Source organism: Pterocles gutturalis, unplaced genomic scaffold (genome assembly GCF_000699245.1).
Source record: "Pterocles gutturalis isolate BGI_N339 unplaced genomic scaffold, ASM69924v1 scaffold3410, whole genome shotgun sequence".
Lineage (NCBI taxonomy): Eukaryota > Metazoa > Chordata > Aves > Pterocliformes > Pteroclidae > Pterocles > Pterocles gutturalis.
Window position 1 is genome coordinate 14174 of NW_010140444.1, and position 13936 is coordinate 28109.

Genomic DNA, 13936 nt, shown 5'->3' on the forward strand with positions numbered 1-13936 from the left:
GGAAAGCACATCGGGACTCACAAGTATTTCCAGTAAGTAGCAAAGCATACTTTTACAAATGAAGGTCACAAACAATAGCTTAGTTAAATCATTCAACTATGATCAAAATCTGAGTCAAATAAAAATTGTATCTTCATACTGAGAAGTAAACAAGATAACTATAAGCGAATTAATGAACTCTTCATTACTAGGCTGCAGCCTACCTTTCCAAGAGCCCCACCCAAGGCAGGTGTTTGCACACATGAATGAATCCAGCACCCTGAGTTACCAGCACTGGGCTGTAGCTACCCTGGAGTTAGCTTGGCTCTGTTTTCACAAATCAAACTCATGTCTTGCTGGTTAGATGCAGCCTGAAAAAATCCAGCCCTGAAAAGGGTGCAGTTTTTTAAACTTTCAAAGCTTTTTTTCTCCCCAGTCTCCTTCCATGCTTTACCCACTTTTCTGATAATTATCATTTTGTCAAATCAGTAATGATGAAATGCCCTGACCAGAGGCCAAGTTCTGTCTGCAAAGTCACCCACATACTGTAACAGGAGACAGTCCATAGTTAAATCACCTATCTACTTACTGCCTTGTCTTTGTCCTCCAGGAATGCTGGTATCTTAGGAGATAACAGTTTCACTGGTAAAACTTGTTGCTTTTGGTTTTAAATGTATCTATCAGCATCAAGATCTGAGCAGTTCTTGTTAAGAATCCAAACATTTTCACATTTGTCTCGAACCCTCCAGCATTAAGAAGTTGAATCAACTTGTCTGAGGCTCAGAGTGAAAATTCACTTTTCATGCCCCTCCATAAGCACAACAGCTTTGCAGATTTCCGTCTGCTCCTGCTTTTAAGAATTCAGCAGTAAGGTGAAGCAATGAAAGACTGAACAGATGAAACACAAAAGGGAACAAGATAGAACAGCATTTTGCAAGAGGTAAACTCACAGGGGAAAAAGCCACATTATGTGAACTGAAGAGACTTCCTCTAGTTCTACATTAATCTCCAGTACTCCATTGCCAGCTCTTGGGCACCAATGTGTCTTCTAGTCTCTCACATCACTTTCTTCCGTTACTCATGAACCCTGACAATTCAGAAAGTTCTTTCTAGATCTAGATTTCCATCTTGGGTTTGAATGTTTTCCTCACCTGAATATCTAGCTACAGCTCTACAAGTTGAGCGTGTTTAACTGTTTTCAACATCTGGTTTCAGATCCAGCAAGACAGCTATCACCTCCCTCACCCAAGGCAGCAGTGTGTTTTTCATCATTTTTGCAGCTTACCATCCCTGCTTGCCTTCTCATTCCCCTTTAGAAGATTACTGCAAAAGGACTGTATTTCTGTATTTCAGAAGAAATAGGAAATATACTTCCTATAGAGTACGGGACTAACCACTCAGACAAACACACACAACTGCCAAACTGCAGCACATACAGGCAGCAAGGTTTCAAACACAAGCATGAGTATAAAAAAGGATGAGCAAGAGCACACAACCCTGGAAGCAGTAGAGCTAAGTCAAGAGTGCAAAACCTACTGAGCAAATGCTGGCTGATAAAACATTTCTTTGATGGTTTCCTAACAGCTCTCTTGCTGTCTTAGTCCCCTCTTGTCCATTTTGGGGAAAGACGACTTTCCTTTCTGACACTTCATACAGCACATCATGACATCCTGGTGTGAGCTTCAGCACCTCCTCCACCTTTCATTTTGGGAAAGCAGCGACTGTCATTAGGGATCCCGGATGTGATCTAGGAGAGCAGAAACACATCTCTTCATCCAAGGACCAAATCATTTTATATCAGTCAAAAATGTATTAGCTGCCTAATAGGCAGGAGGGAGAAAGGCACTTTTAGGAAAGCCAGTATGCACTGCATACAAAGTCCAAAACCTTTAGGAAGCCAGATTTGCACCTGGGGAAGCAACACAAAGGTGCAGATGTGTAGCCAAACAAGGTGGTAAAGAACACAGACTTTTAGAAGAAACAAGACCAGGAAATACAGCAAACTTCAAGACAGAAACAGCAACATTTTACAAAAGAGTATCAAACACAAAAAGAAAAAAAAAATTCACCTGAGTTCAAAATCCTTCTTTTATAAATATCTTTTTACACCTGATGAGTGTCAACTGGGCTCTTCAAACAACAGATATCCTAAGGAAAACAGACTCTTGTCTAGTTCATACATTCTATGAAAATAACAAGTTTGTAGAGGAATTACTTAGCTTCAGTTTCAACTTTGTTCCTTAATAAACATACACAAAAAAGTAAAAGTATAAAGTCAGCTCAACCACTCTTCAGTTGTTGTGATACAATAATAGTCCTGCTTTATGAATTTAAAAAAAATTTAAAAGTTAGAAGAAAACTGCCAGGGAAAAGAGAAATTATTAAATATTTTGGTATCCACATCCTACTTCTGTAACATAAATAATCCAAGAGTCACATCTCCAGAAAGAAAAAAAGCCTAAGATAAACCACTTACTGGGAGAAATACTTTTCGTGTTGAACACCCAAGCCACCAAACCAAAGTTCAGAAGAAATATTTTGGGTTGAAAACTTGAACTGAATACTGAGTCACATATTCCTTTTCTCTCTACATACATAAATACAAAGTAGAGTGAAAGTTCAATTGTGCAAAACAAGGACAAGCTAAGTGTACAGAAAGTGTCAGGATGATAAACCATGTACACACAGAATTAAATCAAAGTTAATGGCCACTAGCTGGTATTTAACTTACTTTCATTTCTCTTTTCTTTCCATTTTTCCACCTAGCCTGCTCAGCTAATAAAATTGCCATTATAAGTGAGAAGCAAAGGCACGATTCAATGCTACATCAATTATTATGACTTTATTGTGACATACTGGTATTCAGCTGATCCCAGAAGGCTATACTGATGCCTTGGATGCAATTAATTTTTGATTGATCTAACTCACTCCAGTACCGCATGTAAAATGTTCATAGACATTTGAATAATTCTATTATATGCAGGAGATTACTGCACAGAGATCATTTGAAATTAATTATCAAGTTATTCTAGTAAATGTAATACACCATTCCAGTCCTATTGTGGCAACAGTTATGTAATTACTTTACAATGTAAACTAATGAAATAAATGAACTCTGACTAATATGTGGCATAACAGGGCTGAAAAAATGAAATCACACTGTAGATTTCTTATCTAGTGGGTGAGTTAACTTTACCACTGCAGAATTGAATATGAGAACAACCTCATAAAAAGGATTTTGGTTCACTGGCTCCAGGTGACCTTAAAGGGGACAACTGTTAAAAGAATTAATAGAAGATGACTACTCAATACCTTGTGTTCACAAAACCTGAGAATAAAGAAACCTTCATTGTCACAAGGGGTTGTCAGAGTTTGTTTTGGTTCGTGCGTGTGTGATGAGTTTTTCTCAGGGCTAAGTATCATTCAGCACTCTCTCTCCTACACACAGAAAGTGAATTTTACATTGTGAGCTGCTGGCTATCACCCAGTTCAGTCACACTACACATTCGGTTTACAGAACAGCTTTGATATTAACAATGGAGACTCTCAGGTGAGCCAGCTAATGGAAAAGTCTGAGTTGGCTTACAACAAGCAGTGTAAGAGTTTGAAGCTCTGCAAATCAAGAGCCGGGGAAAGCAACTGCAAAGTTAAAGCAAACCAGGCACAAGAGGGGTTTTTGGTAGTACAGGAGAAAAGTGCTCGTTTCTGGAGCTGACTGCAGCTGCAGTCTCCAACCCTCCCCTGAGAGCACTGCATCCATATTTCAAATCATTACTCCAAAGCACAGAAACATCCCACTGGGATACTTGTGGTAGGGTCAGCAGCCCAGAGAGCCACAGGTGTCAATACAGTAATTGTAAAACATTTCTCTTAACTTTGAACCTTGCCTCCAAGGATGTCAGAACACTTCCTGCCCTCAGCAAATATTCACTAGAAACTACAATTTCAAATTGTTATTAAAAATACAGAAAAAGACATCATGAAATGGAAAAGAAATACTTAATATTTATCTGATATTTATTGAGGATTATTTCTTTTTATAGATTAAGCTCCCTGATAATGATCTTATAATTTATTATCAATTCCTTTTTCAACACTAAGAGGGATTGGATCTGCTCAAGTCCCACATGACTTAAACCCATACACACTAACTTGTAAAGAACAACAGAAAAAACCAGAATCTACAAAATGCTGACCTCTACTTCTATCCTTACCAAAGAACAGACAGGTACAGCAAACTGTCTTAGCAGCTGCTCCAAACCCTGACAACTTGCATCAGCGTTAGATTGCTTAGGGAATTTATTTCAGCTACTCTTTAATCACAAGCTCCCAGCTATACTACAGTAGACTGCATTTTGGCAAGCTTAACTAGACTTTGATTTTAAAAAGCAGTAAGAAAAGAAAGAATAAGAGAAGCAGCATTCAGTGGAGGGGAAAGGGACGAACAAGGGAGTGAGCAACAAAAGGAAAGCAAGTCTCACTTCTGAGTTTGTTTTAGCAAAACAGGAAAACGCAGAGCATCATTTGGATTCTTTCTCTAGGGAGGGATACACAGATCATCTCTGTTAAAACTAACCCCAGCAGCATCCCTGTGAATCCCAGCAGACACTACTAGGCACAAACAAATGAATAGCCTGTTCCCCCATTGACTCCTCTGTTTGCAGGACTAGAGCTAACTTACTTGCTGTATCATATGCAGATTTTTAAAAGGAAGGTATTCTTTACATGTTTCTTGTCAAAAACATTTTTCATGTGGATTAATTCTGGGTAAACAGACTGAAGATTTTAATCACAACCTAGACCATGTAATCTACAAGGAACTACTGCTTCTCCAGACTGTCAGAAGCTGCGGTTTGTATGAAACTGATTGTGCTTACAACCAAGTAACAAACTTGCTACGTTTCATGTGTGACATTAGTATTTAGAATATTTTTAAATGGCAAGAATAGCAGCAAACTAACCACAGGAAAACACTCAATACCTTTTCGCAAGTCACCCAATGTATCAGGGCTATCTTTTTTTTAAAAGTGTAAGCTCCTAGTCATATTAAGAAGTGAATTTGACTCTGACTCTGCAGCAGGCATGATAGTCTCCAAATTCCAGTGGCAGAAGAACTTGTGCCCTGTTTACCCACAGTACCATAACTCCAAAGAAGCCAGAGTAAAAATGAGAACGCACATGGTAGGCTTCTTCAGGGAGTATGGACTACATGGAAATGACACTGAAGACCAGGAAGGGCAGAAAATAACTCTCATTCTAGGAAAAATACTTAATTGCTTTACTGTTACTGAGGCACTAACAATTTTGTTAGAAAAACCTATCAAGTGGTAGTGTTCGAGCAGTTGGTACAGCTACAAATAGTAGTGTCATCAGGAAGAATGAAAAAACAATGAGCTGTCTGGATACCCACACTGGCCTGTCAGTGATCTGATCTACCAGGTAGCCCAGGGGAAATCACTATTTTTCTGGCCAAGTTTATTCCTATGTAAAATGGGCTGCTCCCCTCACAGGCATCAGTGCAGGCAGGACTCCCCATGTTGTCACTGTGCCATAGTTCATAGAATTTCTCAAAGTGGAAGGGACCCATAAGTATCATCAAGCCCAACTCCCTGCTCCTCACAGGACTACTTAAACTAAAACATATGTTTAAGAATGTTGTCCAGACACTTCCTGAACTCTGACAGGCATATTAAGACTGACACAAATAAGAAAACCCCAGTCAGCTTCAAGTAGTCACCAGCACTTCTTGTTTTGCAGGATGACAGCTCTATTTAAGGCTGGAATTATCTTTGTCTGGCTTTAGAAGACACGAGATGTTGGTCATGATCCAAACGGTGTCAATGCTTCAAACATACAAGTTACAGACAAGCTTTTCCTAATTATCTTTGTCTGTAAAAAGATTAGATTTAATTAGATTTGTCTGTAAAAAGCATCAGCACAAAAGAATAAATTTATATTGTGGTCCAGTCAAAAAACTGGAAAACCCCAGAGACTGCCTTGTCTCTGACACACAAACACGATCACTCCAAGGAAGAGGGAAGAAGTTATCACAGTTACAACTAGCCCACGGAAGCACTGTACAAGAATCAAAGTCAGTTCAGATTAGCAAAAGGGCGAGAGAGATTAACCAAAACTAAGTACAGGGTGAGATCCCTTCATGTCTCATACGGATTGTATTAGCTAAAAACAAAATCTAAGAGCAAATGTAAATCATCACAGGAGTTTAAGAAACCTTTGTCACACGCCTCCAGAATACTGCCTGTAAAATCACTGACAACACTGAAAACAGGGTAAGGAGAAAAAGAACGAGTTGTGGAGATCTTGAGGTGGAAATTCTATCACAAAGAAACAGCTCCACCTTATGTTTGAGCAGTGTGGCTATTTTGTCCAAAAACTTACCTTCTAAACACACATCTAGGGGCGTGGCTATTTTGTCCAAACTTACCTTCTAAACACACATCTAGGGGAAATCCAGCTAATGCAATCCATAGACCAATGGTCAAAAAGGCATCACTGCACCACCTCTGCTCTGGTTATTTTTTCCACTCCAGTGTTTGCAGTATTACTGGTGGCAATAACTATGCTCTCCACAAAACAGATGTTGTGTCATGACCTCTTTACTTTTCCAGGCTGAATTCAATGCCAGCAGTGAATTTTCTAGTGACAAAACAACGTTATGTTCAGCTGCAGTATTTTTCCACCTAATTCACAGCTGCAGGGGAAAAAAATATCCAAACAACCAGTCAGGAGCCGTCGCAAATTGTTCAAAGTTACCAGGGAACTAGTTTTAGGTATATACAAGTGACAGAATCCATTTGCTATTGGGAAAGTGTATTTGCTTAACACCTCCTGGCTTTGTTCCTTTCTTTTTCAGACTTACTTCAGCGCCAGATGATTTGTAAAGCTTATGAACTGAAATTCATGCCCAAAATAGTTATTTTTAAAATAATTAGTTCTTTACTTTTTCTTTGCTATGACCAGATGAACATCTTCCTACCTTGAACACAAATATTTAAGTCCAGAATTAGGTAGTGAAGTGTAATTGATGGCGTCCAAACCTTGTTCTGAATTGCTACACATGGACTTTGCTCAAATAATACACTACTCAACTGAAGGATAGACTGGAACGTGCATGTGAACATTTCACAGTTCAGACCACTAAAAGGATCTCCTTGGGGTCCCATGGCCCATACAGAAAAAAGACGTGAAAGAAAACATAGATGACATCAAGAGAGAGCAAAGAGTGGGGAAAATGACATAATATACAGAGGGTTTAATTTTTGTCGTTGTCGTTGCCAAGATGATGCTGTTGGCAATGGTTGGCAGTCAGTGTATCAAAGAACCACTGCATACCTCTCTGGAGACAGTCAGGGCAGGGAGGGAGGGGGGACATGCAATGAATTATTTCACTCATACAGAAATTAAGAAACCTGAAGCATTCTTTTAAAATCAGGTTCGATTTGCCAAAAACAATACAGTTTAGCAAAGGCACTATTCAGAGCCTTATAGAATTTCCCAAGCGATCTGAAAATAAAAAAAGTTCAGTCACTCCATGCATGTATCAAAAGAACAGCACATTTTTACATATAACCAGTGTGCCGTGGCCCATCAGGAGCAGAGCACTATTCCGTGGGCCAAAGGTTATCTCAGTCCCTTTGTGTCATCCTGACTTCGTGAAAGTTGTCACAGTCACAAAGATCCTGTGCACCCTGACACAGGGACCAAACAACAAAGAAACAAAAAATAAACTGTAGTTTTACAAATTATTTCAGAGGTAAATTTGCAAGCTACCCCTGGCCTTCCATGACAAAGGGTCTCCAAAAGGTACTCAGCAGAACTGCTACTGTAATAAATATATTAATATATCAGTGCAAACTGGATTTCGTAGAATCACAGAATGGTTTGGGCTGGAAGGGACCTTAAAGATCATCTAGTTCCACCCCCCTGCCATGGGCAGGGACACCTCCCACTAGCCCAGGTTGCTCAAAGCCTCATCCAGCCTGGCCTTGAACCCCTCCAGGGATGGGGCATCCACAGCTTCTCTGGGCAACCTGGGCCACTGCCTCACCACCCTCACAGGAAAATATTTCTTCTTAATTTCTCATCTAAGTCTCCCCTCTTTTAGCTTAAAACCATCACCCATTGTCCTATCACTCCACCCCTGATCAAGAGTCCCCCCATCTCCCCTGTAGCCCTCTTTCAGCACTGGAAGCTGCTCTAAGGTACCCCCAGAACCTTCTCTTCTCCAGGCTGAACCACCCCAACTCTCTCAGTCTGTCCCCATACGGGAGGTACTCCAGCCCTCTGACCATCTTCGCAGCCTCCTCTGGACTCCAAAAGGTCTGTGTCCTTCCTGTGCTGAGGACCCGAGAACTAGATGCAGTACTGCAGGTGGGGTCTCACAAGACAGGGAGAATCACTTTCCCTCACCTGCTGGCACTGCTGTTTAATGCTTTCTGTGTAGTAACAGAAACATTTCCTTTAGTCTATCCTGTTCTAACACATGTAGATATTTGTTTGACATACATGCTTACATTCATCTGGGTGAAATGTATTTGGCAGTCATTGCATGTTATCATTGTGATGGCAACAAAGGGCATAGAAATTGATCAAGGTTTTGACATTTGGAAACAATTTTTCTTGTTAGTGGCCAGGTGATTTACTCATAACTGAGATATGGCATCAGAACACTTATGAATTGCAATGCCAAAGATTAACGGTAATTGCATGTAATGATTTGCTTGAGTTCTGCCTGAGCGCAGCTAACACCTACATTTGTGCTTTTATTTGTTTTTAGGACACCGAAGCTCATTTAAACTTTTTTTTCCTTCATAAAGCTTGTTTGTATCAAAGTAGCATATATTCAGTTTTAAAAGGATAAATCACATACTGGTTTAGATATGCAAAACCAGTGGAACTTAAGCACAGTACATCCACAACACTCAGCATCTCTACTAGCAGACAGTTTGGCAGGGAATCTCTGTGGCTCCCTGAAATGGACCTTTAGGGCTCCCAAGCTGCCATTTTCCAACTCTGTATTTACATTCAGGAACATATACCTGTAGGTAGTTTTCCTCTTGAATCCTTGAGCTGCTGCCTTAAGAAAGCAATCACAACTTTCTTACCCTGCATGGCTTTAGTACACACATTTTCACCGCTGTCAACTTTTCCTTAGAAATCTGAGCCAAGGCGCTCACAGCTGTGCAGTCCATGGGTTGTGACACCCACCCCCTATAGAGCAGGGAGTTTCCACCCATTCCTCAAACCTTTTTGCACTGAGCAGGACTTGAGCGAAGCCCGAGCCCTTTCCTGGTCCCAGCCCTGCACTTCAGCAGAGCTCTTAGATGAACCTGTGCAGAGCTGCTGCATAACAAAGTCACCTGAGGGAGGGAGAAAAAAAAAAAACTAAAAATAGCAGTACAATTCTGACGGAACCACAGAAAAACTCACAGGTTAATACAGATTCAACGTCAAATAGGAGGACTGTTAAAGAAAATTACCCCACATTATTGCCTGTATTATTACAAATAAAAGGCTACTTGGCCAGCAAGCCAGAATGACAAGCAGTCTGTAGCAAAGTAAACTCTCCTTCATGGGCATAGTCTGCTTCTTCCAAGCTTGTTCTACTAGCTGCCTAGAGAAGCACTTGTGCAGATACATACTTAGAGTTTTATTTGCAGTGACAGAAACGCATTCAGACACAGAAGTAACTCAAAGACCAAAGACCTTTCCTCAGAGGGACACTATGCTCCTTGCACATGTACCATAGTCTGACACATTTCCCTTCTCCTTTCCTTATACCTTAAACCCTGCTCCCCCGAGAGACTGCTAAAATCATTACATAAATAAGAGAAGGCAAGTAAGTGCACTTCATGGTACTTGTTTTATAAAATTATTTCCAAAAACCTCTTCCATTAGGAAAACATTAGTACTGCCAAGTCAAGCATCCAGTACCAAATAAAAGCCACAATTCAATGTTTCTGTGCAACCTTAATTTGCTCCCTCCTCACTCCTTGCTTTCAGGGTTTGCAAGCAGGGTGTAATATAACCTTCAGGTAGCTGACCAGAACATTCTTCATTCCACCCCAGCACAGGACTCCTGTGATCCACCACATTTTTACACTTGGTTGATTTTTTCAGCAAATAAAGAAGAGACATATTTACATACAGAGCTGGTTGTGAATGGTTTACCATCAGATGAATTAAACTGTGCCAGGAAGAAAAAAAAAAAAACACCACACACACAAAAAAGGAACTGAAGATATTCAGGAGCGATCACAAGGCTCTTTCTCACAGGTAGTACATGACCAGGCCTCAGTTGCTCTCCAAGACACAAGCAAGTCTCCTTCAAAGAGCATCACAGTGCACTGTTTCACCCTCCTCCCTCTCCCAAGGAGGAGTCACAAAAGAGCAAGTCTCCAATATTCCCGCATTCAAGAAAGTTAACGGGCAAAAAACTGCAGTCTTTTCACAAGCTCTGTTACAGTCTTCCATTTTTGAAGCTCTCTCTCCAAAATGTGTCACAAAGAACAAAATATAATTCTCATTTACTAGCAGACTCAAGTACTTACACATCTTATCTGTGTTTAAGGACTGCCATCTCTCTTTTATCCTTCTTGACATAGCTTTAATTATTTCAGTCTTCTTAAATGGGTCACAGAGGTAACACGTCTGTCCTCCTGGTTACATTCTGTTCCACTTTCTCAGTTCAGTGAGATAGTACAAAACTCTTTGGAAATCAGTCACGCTTCAGACAGGCGTATCTATGAACCACAAAACCTAGCCGGCAAATCAACACACAGAGCTCTATTAGATACTCAGTCATCACAGCTCAATAGGAAGCCTGACAAAACCAAAACCAGGATTGTTTTACCTTTCCCCCACAATTACAACTGGAAAACCAACTATCCTACCTTAGCTGCACCCTCATCAGGTTCCATGAATGAAGCTCACTATCTCAGCTGAAAAGGGTTCATTCCTCCTTCTAGATCACAGCAAGGTAGTACGTAAACCAAATTCCTATCCATAAACTAAAGAGCACAAGCATCTTTTCATGGAAGTAATCCAAAATGCAACAGAGATAAGCACTTCCTATCTCTGTTTAGTTTAGATCCCCCAGCTGCCAACACTTCTGAGTGCGCCTTGCACTTAGTTTCCATGACCCAGCTGCATGTACATCAGATGTACAGAGCGTCAAACTTCATTTCAAGCTCATAATGAAAATGAACTGCATTTACATAGCGCTATCAGAATGCAAATGAGTTATCTATTTTATGCCAAACAAAATCATCACATCTCAGCAGATCTACTGATGCAATGATATGGTTCAAAAAGCCTCATATCCTCTCTTCAGTATTATATTTAAAATAAGGATAATTAAACCATAAAGAAGTATGACATTCCAACAGCAAGAAATACAAAAACCACAAAAAGAATTTCCAAGTTTAAACACTATCCAGCAAATTAGGAGTGGCTGACCTCAACGCACTCACACTCAGGCAAATCCTTCATATGAACTAACAACTCAACACCTCTTACGGGTACTAAGCTATGGTCAACGTTCAAGCTTACATCTATTAGCTTTCATGCCTACTAAAGCAGATTAACCATTAAAATAAAAGCTGTAACTCCCAATTTCCTCCCCTTAAAAAAAAGCCTGTGTGCACCTCTCCCACCCTTCTTTACATCCAAGTAAAATATTTACGATGCTAGACAAGAACAAACAGTTGAACAATTGGTTAGCACCCAACACTAGTGTTGCCAGTTGCAGGATGATTCAGCTAACCAACTTCACTAAATGTCAAGTTTCCTCCCGGACACTTGTACTGTTGTGATAAAAAACATTTATTACTTAAAAGAAAAGAAAGAATCTTAGTCATTCCAATCCATACAGACATACATTTTGGCAAAAGCAGAGAGGAAAAAAAGTGACCATAATGATGCCACTTCTTACAAAAACACTACAGTAAATTTTCTCAATGTGTGTGTTAGGAAATGGTGTATAGGTTTCTAGGTTGATAAATGAATTTATACATAAAAGATTCTTGAAAATTCAAACAAATTTAAACATCAACTCTACCAAAGGTAGAAATAACACTCGAATGAGCCTCAACTGCAAGACAAAAGCAAAACATAAGGGAAATAAATTTTATTTGTCAGGATCCTATTATATAACCATTTTATCTTAAGGTTGTTTGCGTGATATTCATCCAACTACTACAAAACCCACATCACATGATGTATGAAATTGTACCTTTTTCTTTAAAGAAAAACAGTTTAATTCTCCTTTGGCTTAAACCAAAGGACTTCAGAAAAACACTGCAAAACAGCTTCAGGAAACTTATAGACAAGCATCCCATTGTGCCTTTGACAGACAGAACTGCAAACAAAATGGAAATCTGGTCAAGTTCAATCTCAACCTCGTCCAGGAGTTTCAGTTTGCTTCTTTATAAATAAAGCAATTAACAGCTTTCACATGAGGGATCACACAGATCAATAAGAAACCAGGAGACAGTTTTGTAGGTCTATACTTCTCGTTCCTTCTCTCAGTTTCCTGCCACATAAAATACATTTAAAAAAACCAAAACCACATAATCCAGCCAACCATCACTGACCTGCTTACAGATCAAGTTTGAGAGGAATGTATCCTTAATTTGCAAATGAGCAATGATTAAGCCACCTTAAATGTCTTCCTGATTCACATAAAATTGCATTTTCACTTATTAAGATGCATGAGATACTTGTAAGCCTTTCCAAGATGAAATCAAACTGATTAGTTTTAAAAAGTAACTTCTCTTTAAATGCATACACAGCATTTATGTTAAAAAAGATTTGAGACTTGACAGCCCGCTATTTGAACAGCAAGATCTTGCATCACCCTATTTATGACAGTACTAGCAGCACTGACAATTTCAACCCTCTGCAATATATGGAGCTGTACTTCATAACAAACTCCTTACCTGACAGAAATGGCAAAAAAAGCTGCAAGATAACTCAGAAGATAAAAATTTAAAAGGCAAAGAACTATCCAATTCACTTAACAGGACAGAATAATGTAGAATCTGTTTTATTTTCATTGACTTCACAAGAACCAGCAAATATCTATCAGCTACCTTCCAGCCAGGCAATGGAGACACCACCATCAGCTGAGGAAGTGCACCTTTCCACTAACATTTTGGCTTCTCTGGGATATTTCTTCCATCACCAAATTCTCATATAAAGTATCTCTGGCGATGTTCTCTAAGTGAGAATTACCAGTTTAGAAAATGTTTCTAACAGGACCCAACTGAAAACAATGGTAGTAAAAAGTATTTCACGTTGTGAACTATGGTTTCCAGGATGAACTCCACAATGCCACCACAGTGAAGTATTCTTTTAGGCAATCTGAGGATCTGCAGAGTTGCTACATAATTAAACTAAAAGCTTTCGACTGCACATGTCTGAACATTCATTTTTCATCACTTACATTTTTTTGGTCCATCCAAACACCACAAAGGGAACACTAATCATTATAAACCTGCTACTTGTACATTCTGAAACTGCCAAAAATCCAATCTTAGACCAGTAATAAAATATACCATTAGTAAAACTAAAACAGCCTAAGATCTAATTTTACAGTCTCTGAATCTCCAATTGTTCAACAATTAAAACAAAAATAATCAATACAAAGGTTAAGATTGAACAAGTAAAGCAACAAAAAAACTGGTTCTAAGAAAATGAAGCATTTTCTATCCAATAATGAAAGCTTCAATATACACAAATCCTTGAAAGAAATCTTGTTAAATATATTCAACATTTGATTTCACAGACAAGATAAAATAATTTTTATTGACACAAATGTGTTCACGCTGGCATTTAAAGTCTCAGATAAAACAAAAAAAAAACAATGCAGTGAAAGTAAGAAGTTTTACAATTAACCTGTAACTTCAGCATCAGTGTGACTCTAACACCTTCTGCA